Here is a 15,809-nt window from a genome sequence, read left to right on the forward strand (position 1 = left end):
CTACACCTTTCTACCGGCTAAAAATTCCACTTTGCTACACACTTTGTGTTTGCGTTTTTGTGGACAATCAACTCCTCCATACTCCTTCTACCTAAGGCTACATTCTCAGCCCTTTTTTGGTGGTTTCTACGGAGTCTATTGGTTCATATATTGGCTGCGTTTTGTGGTTGCGTTTTTGCACTATCTTTGTGCATATTTTGGAGATACTTCTTTGGTGCCCATCTATTGGCTACGTTTTTGGATGTATGACACTTCTTCCCTTTTGTTTTCCCACCCTCCACTCCCTATGGGATCTCGGAAGTCCTCTACTCCAAAAGACAAAGGCAAACTTGAAGATACTATGGATCCTACATCTCCTACGACGGTTGGACCGGCAACTACTACAAGAGAAGTTGGTGCAATTTCTTCTTCGGTAGGTGCTTCTACTTTCTCTTTTCCGTCGTATCCATTACCTTCTACGAATCCTTTCACTCTTTCTTCTTTGTCCTTTATGCCTTCCTATCCACATACTACTATGCCCTCTATGGTATATCCCCCTACATCATCTATGCCTTTTATGGTGGCAACTTCATCTACTATGATTCCTCCTTCTACTACTTCCATTACTACTCCTCTCCCCACTCAATCATATCAGCCCTTTAACCCATTCACTCAATCTTTGAGCCTTCTAAGTCTTTCCGATTCACAAAAGCTTACCCCAAACAACTACCACACTTGGTCCTTGTTTATGCAACTTCTTTTGGAAAGTGCCGGGGTGTGGTCTATAATCACTTCTCCTCATATGGTGCCTTCTCAATATCAAACCTATATGGATGCATGTGCCAAAGCTTTATTTGTGCATGGCATGTCTACATCGGTTGTGTCTCAATTTCTCTCTACAAGAAGTACGGCTCTTGAAACAATTATGGCATGCTATACACATGCAATATGGAAGACTTTCAATGGTTAAGATGGCTAAGTTGGAAGAAGATTTGGATAAGCTTTCTATCTCTGAATCCGATAACATAGTGGAGAAGCTTGGAGAATTCAATCGAATCAAGTGGCAACATGAAGAGTTTGGTACATTGGTAAGCAATCCGGTCCACAAGCTACTTGGTAAATTGCCTTCGTCTTTTGAATCGTTTAAAGATAACATCTTTTTTCGAGTTCCTTTCCCTTCCTTTGAAGAGACTATGGGTCTTCTTCATGATAAGTGCCTTACTCCAAGCAAAACAAAAAGGACTCCGCTTTTGTAAGCCAAGGCAAGGGCAAAGGCAAAGGCAAGGGGAATGATCAACGCAAAGGCTCTAATTCCAATGCTAAAGATTCGTTAACCAAAGGCGACAAGGACAAATCAAAGGATTCTTCCAAGGAGTGCACTTTCTGTGGTCATAGTGGCCATACGGAGGATCGTTGTTTTGCTAAGAAGGCGGCATCCAAGAAGATAAAAGCTGAACTTGAATCCAAATCTAAGGGTTCTTCTCACGACAAAAACAAAGACAAGAAGGAAGACGGTAACGCCAAGATTGCATATGTTGCTATGTCTTCTACTTCTTCATGTGACACATCACTTGTGGTAATCAAAGATCTTGATACGCATACTGCGGATGAGTGGATTGCCGATAGTGGTGCTACCTCTCACATGACGAATAGTTCTTCCTTATTGGAAAACTATAAGTCTATCTCTTCATCAGTACACATTGGTGATGCTTCGTCTCTCCTTGTGATTGGTATTGGTGATGTTTCTTTCGGAGATGCTATCTTACATGATGTTTTGCATGTGCCTAAGATGTCTGCCAAATTATTTTCTATCTCTAAGTCTACTTCTAAAGGTCTTGGGGTTTACTTTGATGATGAAGTGATTGAAATCATTGATAGACAGTCACTTTCTTGTGTGGCACATGGTTATCAAAATGCTGGGCTTTATCATATAAGCTCTTTTACAGCACAGTTGCCACCACATGAGTCTCATCTTCATCAATTATTTGCTTCTCCTAAAGCACTTGTTTCTAATGAAGATAGTGATCTATGGCATTTCCGCTTTGGCCATGTTCCTCTTGCTACTTTACAACATCTTGTCTCACATGACATGGTTATAGGTCTACCAAAGCTTCAGAAACCTCGCCATCATATTTGTTCTTCTTGTGCTCAAGAAAAGCAACATCGGGCTTCTTTTCTAGAGGAGGCTACTCATAGGGCCACACGCATACTTGAGCTTATTCATGCTGATCTTGCAGGACCTATGGAAGTATAATTGCTTGGTGGATCCAAGTATTATATGCTTCTTGTGGATGACCTCTCGCAAATCATGGGTTTATTTCTTACCTAAGAAGTCTGATGCTCTTTCTCAAATTCTGAATCACCTTGGATGTTCATCTACTCCGACACTCATCTACTTAGAATTCACAGAGTGTTGTTGCTTTAGCCAAAAATCCAGTTATTCTCGAGGATGATCCAAACACATTGATGTTCATTTTCATTTTGTTCATGATTGGATTTCTGAAGGTCGCATTCAGCTTGAGTATTGTCCTACCAATGTTGCTGATTTGTTTAGTAAGCCTCTTCCTCGACCTATAAAAATATTAAATTCTCGAGAAAAAGAATTATCATGATGTTTTCCTAATTTTCCCTGATTTAATAGGGCCTTAAAATACCATAATTTTGAATTTCACCAAACCTATCTTATGGCATTCCAAACCTATATTTTTTCAAAAAAAATTTAGCAATAGTTTTGCCAAAATACCATTGATATTTTAAAAGTACCAATTTTTAAGATTTTTAAAAATAAATTCGAGAATATTCCTAATTTCTTTTGAGAATCCCATCGTTCACGAAATTTCTAATTCCACCCGACAATTCTCAAATCCAATAAAAATCTATAATTTTAATGAATTTTCAAATTTTTTGGGTCAAAAAATATATTTTAATGGAATTTGAATGGTCATGGGCGCCCGAATGGACACACCACATGCCAAACACCAACCCCACATTTTTTCGAAATTTAAAATAACCTTTGTTTAATTTTCCACTAATATTTAGGATTTTTTTAAATTTTTAATTAACCCCGAACGCATTTAGAATACGAATGGTCAAAAAATTTGGGAATCCCAACAGTTTTCCCGGGATACGAAAAGCCAACAGTTTTGCGAAAATGAAAAGACAAAAAAAATCAAAATGTGAAACGTCAAAAGTTTTCGGAATCTGAAAGGTCAAAAGATTTTCCGAAATTCGGAAAGCCAAAAGGTTTCTCGGGAATGTGGAAAGCCAAAGAGCTTGAAGGGAAAAAGGTTTAGAAAAAACCATAGATTTTTCCCCTAAAATTTCATATTTTCTCCTATTTTTCCAAGCTTTGAAAAGTTTTTTTTAATAGATAAAAAAACTCTTTTTAAAAAAAAATAAAAAAATAAAAATTTAAATTAAAGCTTAAGCTTTAATAAAAAGCTTTGGAATTTTTTTTTGGGGAGGGGCGATTTTCACCTGCAAGCTGCGCTACAGCCTCCCCCCCCCCCCCCCCCCCCCCGTGTGTGCCAAATTGAGAGGGACATAGTACTCCCTCTCTCCTCTCCTTCTTCTCCATACAATTCACTCTCCACCCCCTCCTTCTCTGAGAGGAGGATTAAGCTTTAATTAATTTTTTTAACTAAACTAAGCCTAATCATAATTAAATATTAAGTATGATTAATATTTAATTTAAAAAATCCCTTTTAAGAGAAGTTCACACGGGCGGGAGGAAAATAGACGAGAAAAATGAGACTTGAGAGGCGAATAGGGTCCCACGCACATGGGAGAGCATTCCATGAATCAACATGCTGCTCCCTAACTACTGCATTTCAGCAGAAAATTGACAAAAAATTGATAGCATACCAGTGGAAAAACCCGTAAAAATGTATAAAAAATACATTTTTAACCATGAGAATGCTCAAAAAATTTCTAAACAATTAGGAAAAAATTCATATAAATTCTAGAAATTTAGGGAATGTATTCTACCAAAAATATCCACAATAAAATATGTTGTATTTTTGAAAAAATTTCCATTAATGCTTATTTTAAACCATAAAAAATAAAAAAAAAAGCATTAAACTCACGAAATTCCCCCGCAACGTCAATTCGTTTGAATAGTAGTAACACGTGTTCCAATCGCCATATCGAGGATCCACAAAATAATATTTTTATTAGTAAATATTAAAATTTACTTCGAAAAATATCAAAAATTACAATAAGACATAAAAAATAACAACAATTAACTAGAGATTGCTCTGATACCACTGTTAAAACCCTAAGATCTCTCTAGATAATTGTTATGCATAAACATGCATAAATCAGGCATAAACTCATCCACCCACCACCCCCGAGCCTAAGGGATACACACATGAAATATAATGAAGTTCATCATACCTTTAGCTTGATGTCCCATACCATCAAACAGGTATAGCTCCAATCCAGTAGCATGTAGCTATAGTGTGAAATGATAGGTGGTTAGATATAATCCTCTACATAAGAGACCATAGCCTAAGCCTCCACCAAGCCTCCCTTGAGTGTGTCCCATGTCCCTATTATATAGGAGAGCTCTCAAGTGACTCTTGACTCTCCATTTCCCATCACTACAAGACACTGCTGCCATACACACGTTCAATAAACGCGATAAGTTACGGGTGCGTGTATGGTCGTGCATGTATATGAGTAGTATCAGGCGCGTGTATATTGGCATCTAAATTCACGTGTATTGAAGTTTCAAAAACGCGTCTACCAACGCGTGTATATTGGCATCTAAAATCGTGTGTATACTGGTTTTAGAAACGCGTATATCAGCGCGTGTATATACACGCAAATATACACGCATTATTACACGCGAGTGCTTTATTAATAAAAACTCCATTCCTTTACAAAATTAAAAACTATTTTCTTTAAACCATCTCATAGTCCATTACAGTATATATCATTACACAATCCCACTACATGAATTTACAACAATGAAATATATTCAAAAATAAATCATGAGATGATAATTAAAAGACAACATATACAATAGAAATGTCATCAATTTAGAACGATACAGTGATGGATTGGTTAGGGTTCGATCTCATCTTCAATAAGATCTATCCTTGCCAAACGATCAACATCAATATCCATTTGATCAATCTGTAAGGCTATAATTAAATTTATTCCACTATCGATATTCTGTCCATTGATAATGGTATCGATGTCCTGATCATCCTCATCATCACCATCATCCTCAATGGTAGGGTCATTCTCATGATCATGAGAAATGGCACGCTCATCCTCATTATCATGATCATCTCTTATTTCTTGATCATCGATCACAACATCTTCATTGGCATGTTCGACATCATCTTCATTGCGGCTTGTTACATCCTCCATATGCTCCATATTAGTGAATGTATTATATATCACTTTGAAACGTGGTGCAATAGGGATGACGTACCACCATTTAATGTCATGCACCATTGGCAGATAGATAACCTACTCAAATACACATACTGCAGTAATTAATTAGCATATCAAAAGTCAAGGGGTACGCGAGCTTAGATATATATGTACATGAAACACATTAGTAAAAAAATGCATACCTGCTCACATTGTTGTGGCAATACAAGCCTATCTTTCTTTGTTTGCCAAAACTTTGTAGAGTCAGTTACATAGCCACTTGCATGGCATTTTATCGTTGCATTAGGCCCTTTTTCCACCACGTTCATTTGCCATTTGACATCCAAAACATACACAAAGAAGCGACAAAAGTCAAGCCTAAATATTTCTTGGATTGTGCAACAATGATAATCCATTTTTCCATTAGCTCCCTCAAAGCAACTAATAAACATGGATATCATTCGAAAGTGTTGCTAGATGCTTAGGGTACGCCTTACGAGAGCCATGTTGCCTCGGAAAGAGAGCTCTTTCAGCTTGCCTTTTTATCTTTGCGTCCTCATATCTTGTAACCCATCTGCTCATCACATCACTATTAAGGATACAAGTGAAATTGAGATCATCAATCAATGCTCTGTCAATTACTTTACTCTGTCCTTTTCCTTGAGGCATAATAGAGGTCATCCTCTTCATTGCTCCATAGTCGTGGCAAAGAGCTGTCCACCTGACCAAGAAATTCTGAAATATATACAAGAGACTCTTGTATCAACCAACCCTCGGCCATGCTTCCTTCTCGGGCCTTGCACTTTGCCTCACAAAGTCTTTTAAGGTCTTTATGAAGCACTCTAGGAAGAACATCCAACGTGCATGCACAGTGACATAAAGCAATTTCGTCCACTAAATGCATAATGAGATGTAGTTGACTTGTGAGAATGGTTCACGGAAAAGTCTCCTCTACCAACTCTTCCATTGCTTCGATCCGCTTTTCCATAGCCTCACCCAAGTTTTCCCCTTCACTCTTGAAAGGTCCTGGCTGTGATCTATGAAGAGTCTTACGAACATCCAAGTCGAGCTCTTCCTCATGGAGTTGGGGGTTATCGTTTCTACCACGTCGACCTCGATCCATACTCCTATCATTACGAAAAATCTTGTTAAGTCCCTTTATTTATGATAAAATCCGATTTCAGATTCAACTGATTCTGGGGTTCTTTAGATTGGTCAGCTCCTCACAGAATAATGGGATAAAGATATTCATATAGAACTCATTATCAGATAACAATTCATTCAGAACATCTCATTCATATCTTTAACATAATAATGGTCCATTGGACCAAAAAATTTCATCTGAACAATCCTTCATGGGATTTTCAATTATACAGATTTTTAATTTGTCATCCCTTAACTTGATCCACTGGGTCAAGTGTTAACAGTAGCAATTTGTCAGCATAATCCACTAATCTCATAGTGATTTACTGAAGTCATTAATGTCATTCTAGTTACGAACATCATCACAGGGACTCATCCCATTCATCCTCATTGTGGTTTTTGCTCAACTTATCATCAAAATTGGATTTTATGCATAGAAAGATGTATAAAGAATTTTATTTTTAATTCAAAAGAGTTATTTTCATCAATTTTGATTTTATGCATAAATAGATGCATAAAGAATTTTATTTTTATTCCAAAAGAGTTATTCTTATCAATTTTGATTTTATGCATAGAAAGATGCATAAAGAAGTTTATTTTTAATTCAAAAGAGTTATTTATATCAATTTTGATTTTAACTTACAAGGAGAATTTGAGAGCTTTCCTTTGGCATGATTGTTTGAGGGATCTACTCTTATTTGAAACAAGAGTGGCCACCAATCTTTAGAAGAGGGAAAGGTCAAAAACTAATGAATTATGAGTAAATTCACAGTTTTTGGCTCTGGGGAGAAGTAGAGTAACATTGCAAAAGTACTATTAAGCTTCAATAAAGGAAAAGGCTTCTATTTATAGGAAAAAGTGAGCCTCTAACCAAGCAAACTGATTCTAGAATTTTCTAGATCAGTTTGGTCAATTTTTGACCATTTTTAGGTCAGTTTAGCTCTTTTTTTGGATCTAGTTGAAACAGGAGAGAGGAGAGATAAAAATATCTCATTATTTGGGAGTTTAAAACTCTCCCACACATGTGAAATAGGGGCCTCCTTCATAAGGGGAATTCCCCCATACTGAGGTGTCAAAAATGCATCATTTCTTCTAAATATCTCTCTTTTTTCAACTATTAACCTTGTCCTTAGTCAACTCTTCATCTTAAGTGAGTATTTACTCATTTTTTGGGGGATTTTCCTTTTATTCTTCCATTTATCTCCTCCCTACATTTGGATGAATCTTATTGGTCCATAGGAACCTTAATTTAAAATTTCAAAAAAATCTGGACCCCTAGGATAAGGCCTCTTGAAACAGATTATACTTGATTTCTAATGCACCTTCTGAAAATCTTTTTGAGCTTCTATTTCAGGGAAAATTATTTTAATAAGATAAGATATTTTTTCATCCAAAAATATTTAATAACTGAATCACCTCTCTCTAGAAGATTTTCTCTCTCTAGACCAAAACAGGTATAAATAAGATCTTTTATATTTGTGAAGAGGGATTTGATTATAGGGGGAGAATTTGGACATCAAGAGGGGCTGGGGGAGGAATCTTACATTCTACCCCACTTAAAAAACGTGAGATGTCCTCATCTCGCAGGTGGAGTATGATCTCTTTCATCTTCCTCTTCTTCTTCAATCACTTCCAATGTTACTGCCTTGGAAGTGGATGGCCGATTTGGGAACAACTCTCTTTGACTTCCCCTATTCTGAGGTGGAGGTCTTGCATTACTTTGGATTGAAACTGCAGGTTAGATAGAGGGTCTACCTCTCGGATTTCCCTGATTTTGGCGGGATAGAACCCTGATTACTCTGGAAGGAAGGGGCTGGAGTCTAGAATCTTGATCCTTGATTTCCCTGCCCTGAAAACCTTGATCCAAAAGGAGTTGGACAATCCATACTGCGATGTCCAAATCCTTGACAGTTATAGCATTTCACTCTCTTGTTCAAGGGTGGAGCTTCTGAAGTTGAAATCCAGGGGATTGAGTTTTGGGAAAAGGACATTTCTTCCATTCTGAAACTCCCCATATCCTGGTTCGACCCTAATATCTCTTGGGCGGAGGAAGGTTGGAATCACCTTCTGGGAATAAAAACCTTTTGAAAGGTGATGGTGTTGGCTTTGGCAGGACTTTGACATCAAAGGCTTTGACAAAATCCTTCGCCACCATCCGAACTGCTTCGGCCATGAAAACTGACTTGGCATTCTTCACCTGGATATTCAAAGGTTCGTTCAGTCCCCGAATGAACCTAGCCATTAGCTGTTCTTCATCCAGCGGAGGCGAGTATCTAAGGAGGAGGGCGAATGCTTGGTGATATGCTTCAATAGTTCTACTCCCCTGGGTTAACTCTAAGAATTCGTTCATCTTTGTTTCTAAAAAGCTGGGAGGATAGAACCTAGTCCTTAGGTAAATTTTGAGATCAATCTAGGTTTGGGTATTTCGGTCGAGACGGTTTGTCTCGTAGTGCCTCCACGCAACCCTGGCCGTTTCCACAATCTTTAACCTAGCAAGAGCCATCTTGCTTTTGTCATTGTAGCCAGTTACATCGAAGTATTCCTCCATGGCCTCAATCAACTTTTCTACAACTTCACCTAACTGTTCCCCTTCACCCTTGAAGGGACCAGGTTGCGAACTATGAAGAGTTTTACAAACATCCAGGTCGAGCTCTTCTTCATCGAGTTGGGGGTTAACATTTCTACCACGACGACCTCGATCCATGTTCCTATCAATACGAAAATTCTTGTTAAGTTTCTTTATTTATGATTCAATCTGATTTCTGATTCAACTGATTTTGGGGTTCTTTAAATAGGTCGGCTCCCCACATAATCATGGGGTAAAGATACTCATATAGAATGCATTATCAGATAACAATTCATTCAGAATATCTCATTCATATCTTTAACACAATAATGGTCTATCAGACTGAATTTTTCCATCTGAACAGTCCTCCATGGGGATTTTAATTTTTCAGATTTTTAAATTTATCATCCCCTAACTTGATCCAATGATCAAAAGTTAATAGTAGTAATCTGCTAGCACAATCCACTAATCTCATAGTGATTTGCTGAAGTCATTAAAGTCATTCCAGTTATGAACATCATCACAGGGACTCGTCCCATTGATCCTCATTGTGGTTTTACTCAGCTTATTACATTTCAACCAAATTTCAGGAATCATCATTTTTCAATCAGAATCCAAATCAACTTATCAGTTCACAACCAAAATTTAAAAATCATATCAACCACATTCGAATTCATCATCTGGATAGCATTAATGCTTATAATTTCAAGTCTTAGATTTACTCATATATACTGCCAGTAAAGAGCTGCAGTTATACCCTCGGTATTTACGGGTAGTCACGGTCCTTGGAACTATAAGGTAAAGACCATCATGTCTAGGCCTCAAGCAAGTCAGGGATTCCATGCAATTGTGGTACTTCCATTTGAAGACCCAATTACTAATTTATGAATTTCAGTTCAATTAACAATTTGTATGAATTTCATCACACAATTCTGATCTTATACTGTTACTTCATAAATTTTTGACATTTTTAGCTTTTTGGTTGATCCTCATTAGTCAAATGGCTCTGATACCAGCTGTAAGATCCACGTCCCCACCGTGCAATGGATTCGGGGTGCTAGCAGTAGAAGTAGCACTTCTTGCACTTCTTGCGTAGGGCAGCGTCCCACACTCGAGGCCTCGCCCACGGATATCCAGACAAGTGACTAATTCCTTGGTTTTTCCAAAATCAAACTCGAAAAAACTTCCCTTGCCTGGAAAGCACAGGCGATTCCTCGAGGATAATTTTACTCTATCGTAGTCAAGGTCATTACTAACCAAACTGATCCGACCGAACCTATAAAGACACTTGGTCAGATCAAGGAAGAAACTTGCACTTGGATCATAGAGATCAACGCTTTTTTCCCCATCGAGAGGCACAGCCGTTGATTCTTATCCATAGAACAATTACTTATCAGGATTTACTTCATCTATCGAACAGAATTGAGTCTCATTTTACGGATCCATCAGTCCAGCCTAACCCCATCCAGCCCCATGGGTTAGCCAACCGCCTAACCATTGTAGAGATGGGATCCAATTTAGAATTTGGTTAGGTTTTGTCCCGGGTTACCAGGGAAAAGAGTTCCGAGGCCCCCTAGTCGGATATTCATGCAAATTTAACACTAGTCATGCCACTTACACACCCACTATGAAATTGCCTTTTTCTTATATTCAACCCATCATTAAAACAATCATTTAATGAAACCATAGTATCACTGATCACAATCCTCCAGGCCTCCTTCATGAGGGGAATTCCCCCATACTGAGGTGTCAAAAATGCATCATTTCTTCTAAATATCTTTCTTTTTAACTATTAACCTTGTCCTTAGTCAACTCTTTATCTTATGTGAGTATTTACTCTTTTTTGGGGGATTTTCCTTTTATTCTCCCATTTATCTCCTCCCTACATTTGGATGAATCTTATTAGTCCATAAGAACCTTAATTTAAAATTTTAAAAAAATCTGGACCCCTAGGATAAGACCTCTTGAACAGATTATACTTGATTTCTAATGCACCTTCTGAAAATCTTTTTGAACTGTTTCAGGGGAAATTATTTTAATAAGATGAGATATTTTTCCATCCAAAAATATTTAATAACTGAATCACCTCTCTCTAGGCCAAAACAGTTATCAACAAGATCTTTTATATTTCTGAAGAGGGATTTGATTACAGGGGGAGAATTTGGACATCAAGAGGGGCTGGGGGAGGAATCTTACAGGTATTGGGCATGCAAAGATGATGAACTATTACAGACTCGAAATCTTGGGAATTCCTGACTCACAAGAGTCCCCAATAGGATCGTCCATTTTTTAGTGTACCTGTAGTAGCGGATTGGGATGCCTGTTGTGTAGGCACACTAAATCACCAGGGTCCTCTCTAGGGCAGTATACCCTCAGGAGTTGGCACAAGCTAGGGAGACGAGGACCTCTCTGTCATCCCACTCCACTACGCACTCACACAAACTCAAGAACAAAACAGCACACAAGAGCTACCTAAGTGACCTACATGCAACACAAGATAGAAGTAGGCAATAGTTGGGACATCACAAGACCATGTATTCCATTGGGAATCCCCTCTCCGTACACCAGAGTCTCTCTATATACCATGGGCATGGCCCCTTGGGTTATCATGAGCCAAGTGCTAAAAATTGTCATTGACAGATGTCGTTTGAGTAGTGAGAGGCACCGATGAGTAGGTGGGCACCACTTTGTCTGTCAATTGAGTAGCCAAACTTGGAAGTGGGGTCGTCGGGAGATTCCCACTTGTGTGGCTGGTGGTTGGCCTTGTGGGTGCCCTTGAGGTTCACAAAATTTGGGATGCTTGATCTTGGGTTTGCCTAATCTTGGAGTTCACATAGTGAGGATGCCGACTTGGGGATTCCCAATCATAGGCAGTGAGGGTGGCTACAGGTCATCTCGCACTCTCTCTGCATGCCCAAGTTCCCAATACCCTTTCTCCACTAGCCACCCTCACTGCTTGTGATCGGGCACCCCCAAGATCAGGCATCCCAAAGTTTGAAAACCTCAAGGGTACCCACAAGGCCAACCACCACCCACACAACGTGGGAATCTCTGCCGGTGACCCCACTTCCAAGTTTGGCTACTCACTTGATAGACAAAGCAACATCCACCTACTCATCGGAGCCTCTCACATACTCCAACAGCATCTGTCATTTGTGCTCGGCTCACCTACTCCAACGGCATCTGTCAGTGTGATTTGACCATTTTTAGCACTTGGATCATGATAGCCCAAGGGGCCACGCCCATTGTATATAGAGAGAATCTAGTGTACCGAGAGGGTATCCCCAATGGAATGCATGGTCTTGTGATGTCCCAACTATTGCCTACTTCTATCTTGTGTTGCGTGTATCTCACTTAGGTACCTCTTGTGTTGCGTGTATCTCACTTAGGTAGCTCTTGTGTGGTGTTTAGTTCTTGAGTCTATGTGAGTGCGAGAGGAGGTTGCCATCTCCCTAGCTTGTGCCAGCTCCAGAGGGTATACTGCCCTATAGAGGACCCTAGTAATTTAGTGTGCCTGCATAATGGGTATCCCAGTCCGCCTACAGGTACACTAAAAATTTGGCGATCCTCTTGGGGACTCGTATGAGTCAGGAGTTCCCAAGATTTTGAGTCTGTAATAGTTCATCATCTCTCCATGCCCAATACCCCTTCTCGGAGGTCTAGTTCTATCAGTCCGTTCAAGAGTCCCCTCTTTGTCAGGTGCCCAAGCCGCAAGCAGCCAATCGACTTTGTGCCTCCAAAAGGTGCTCCTGCTCCTCTCTCTCTACCCAGGGCTGCCATGAATCAAGGTCACCCTAGGAATAACCCTCTGGTACGAGAACCCTTGTTAGTGGTGTTGGGCTGGATTAACATCAAGTTACCCATGTTCAAGGGTTCCACCTCGGAAGATGGGGATGACCACGTGTGGCGCTTCATCTCTATGTGCAAAAGCCGTGGTCTTGAGCGAGAGGATGCCTACTTGGCTTTATTCCCATCTACTCTAAAAAGATCCGCTGACACGGTTTAGCCAATTTGCGAGTGACCATTTTGTGGACTAGCCCACCTTGAGCGATACCTTCCTTCGCATCTTAAGGCCGGGCAACTATGAAGACTGCATTCTCCAAGACTTGGAAGACTTCAACTCTTACCCGGGGAGAGTGTGTTTGAGCTGATGATGTGGAAAAGGGTCTTGGTATCTTGTCTTCCAACCTACAGAGGTGACATTATGGTGGTGAAGAAATGGGCGGGGAGAGCGTGTTTGAGCTGATGACGTGGAAAAGGGTCTTGGTATCTTGTCTTCCAACCTACAGAGGTGACATTATGGTGAAGAAATGGGCGGTGCAAGCCCTACCCCTACCCAACAAAAGATCAAAGAAATCAAGCCTACACCTACCACCTTACCAGACTTCCAAGAGTTGGCCTCTCAACTAGAGAATGCCCGCTTTAAACATGACAACGATTCTTCAGCCTCTAGAGTCATGTCCTCACCCATCGACCCTGTGGCCACACTCACAAGGGAGCTAGACACCCTGAAGCTTCACAAGGTGCAAAGTGAAGACAACATCCTAGCCCAACTAAAGAAGGAGATAGAAGAACTCAAGGGGTTACAAGAAGCAAAGAAAATAGTGTGGTGTGCCATTTGCCAAGCCCCTGGGCCACAGAGAAAGTATTGCTCTTTTTGTGAGAAAGGTGGTCATGAGGACAAGGATTGCTAAAGGGCTTCCGCCAATTGCATCACCAGCACAACAACCGTTTATCCGCACCCACCCCCGCTGATCATTTCACATCCTTCACCATCGCACCCACACTTGTCTACCCACCTGCCATTCCTACATACCCACACCCACCCTCACCCCCTAACCCTTACCTTCCATCCCTTATGCCCACCCCACCACCGCCTACACTTGCCACCCTTGCAATAACCCTTGCCCCCCTTGCCACCCTTGTAATAACCCCTGCCCCCCGCCCACCTACTCCCTATAACCATCCCATTTTAGGCTACCACTTTGGGGAATTTGGTCACTACCAAGGTCGTTGTCCTCATCCAGAAGGGTCACCCCCGCCGTGTCGCACTGCCCTAAGGCCAAGGATCACTACACCCATGACTACCCGAAGCAACGAGTTGGTGCTTTCATTGACTTCACCTCCCCAAACACCAACGACCACTCACTTGGTCTCTATGGGAAGTGCTGCAGACACCCCTTCCTTGGTGCCAGTTCACCCATCCTTCACCTTGGGAGTGTCCCCTCACCCAAACAACCCACCACCCTCATCTCAAGAGGAGTACACCACCACAGGTGTGGTCACTCGTGCTCAAAAGCAGGCCCTTGGAGAATGAGAACCATCAACGACGGAGGAAGGTGAAGTCCCCTCTCACATCTCTCATAATGTGGTAGACCATGCCTTTCTGTAAACTATCAACAACCTTCAGGAGGCTCCACCCATGTTCCCTACTGGGCATGCTGATGTGACTCTCCACCCCGCACCTTCAACCCCTGGTTGAGATCCTCAAGGAGAGAAAGGTGGAGATGTCACTCTACCAACTGCTCCAATTTAGCCCATCTACACGAATGTAATTGGATTTGCTACTACACCAACTAGAGGAGGGGTCAAACCTTCCAGGTGGCGAGCCACGGATTCGGGCGGGCTTGCAAGTTGCAAAATGTTTGGGCATCACTCATGTAATCAGTGCCCTCACACCGATTTTAAGAGCCCTCTCCCCTCACAGTACACATCAATGGTACCCCTCTCTCTAGAGCCATTGTGGATGGCAGATCTAGAGTCAACCTGATTCCAAATTTCATTCTCAAAGCTAGTGGCTTGCAGATCACCACATCAGCCAACTTCCATGTCCAAATGGCAGACCAGTGTGAGGTGACACCTCTGGGGCTCGTGGAAGGGAGTACCGATCCAAATTCAAAATGATGTCTTCTCTCTAGATTTTGTGGTCATCCGTCTTCCCAAAGTCAAAGGGGCATACTCCTTAACTGATTGGTCGGCCATGGTTGCGAGGTGCCGGTGTGCTACACAACTGGGGTACTGATAGTTTGTGGATCCCTTGGTCTCATGGGCCAAAAAGAGTTCAAACTTGAAGATTATCCAGACCAGGCCGTGCGGGTTGCGGTGGTCACACCCACACCAATGGAGGTAGGCATAGTGCCTTACGGGGACGACTCAGAGCTCCTAGATTGGCTCTAGGTTGAAGGGGATCTCTCCTTCTACATGGTGGACATCATGAAGGTTCATGACGCTTCCACCCCGCATGATCCCATGATCGAGCACTTTGAGGTGATTAGCTTGGGAGAGCCTATCGTGTGGATAGGAGGCGTGGCAAAGCACTCCACCTCCATCACATCTGAACCATCGGCCGACCAAGGGATCAACCACGACAAAGGCACACTCAAATCCCCCCATAGCCAAACCCATCTCTGGCCAGCCCAAGGTCATGTGGTTACTGTGGAGCCCCCAATCCCTGTAGAGGAACTTCCCCCATCTTGGACAAAGGATTAGTTTGGTGACTTCCACCTGGACCAACAACTAGCACATGACCCTGGTATCCTTTCTAACTCCATGGCCACTGGAGAGCCCCTCCCACTTCCTTCATGTTAGGACCCATTCAAGGAGTTCAACCTAGGTACCTCTAAGGATCCATGTCCCATTCTACTAGCTTCCTGCTTATGGGATCAACCTGCCTTAATCGACGAGGCCACCACTTTTTTTTCCAATCTTACAAGGATGTATTCACCTGGATCTACCA

This window comes from Cibotium barometz, chromosome 8 (genome assembly GCF_041138505.1).
Source record: "Cibotium barometz isolate CiBa-2024 chromosome 8, ASM4113850v1, whole genome shotgun sequence".
NCBI classification, from domain to species: domain Eukaryota; kingdom Viridiplantae; phylum Streptophyta; class Polypodiopsida; order Cyatheales; family Cibotiaceae; genus Cibotium; species Cibotium barometz.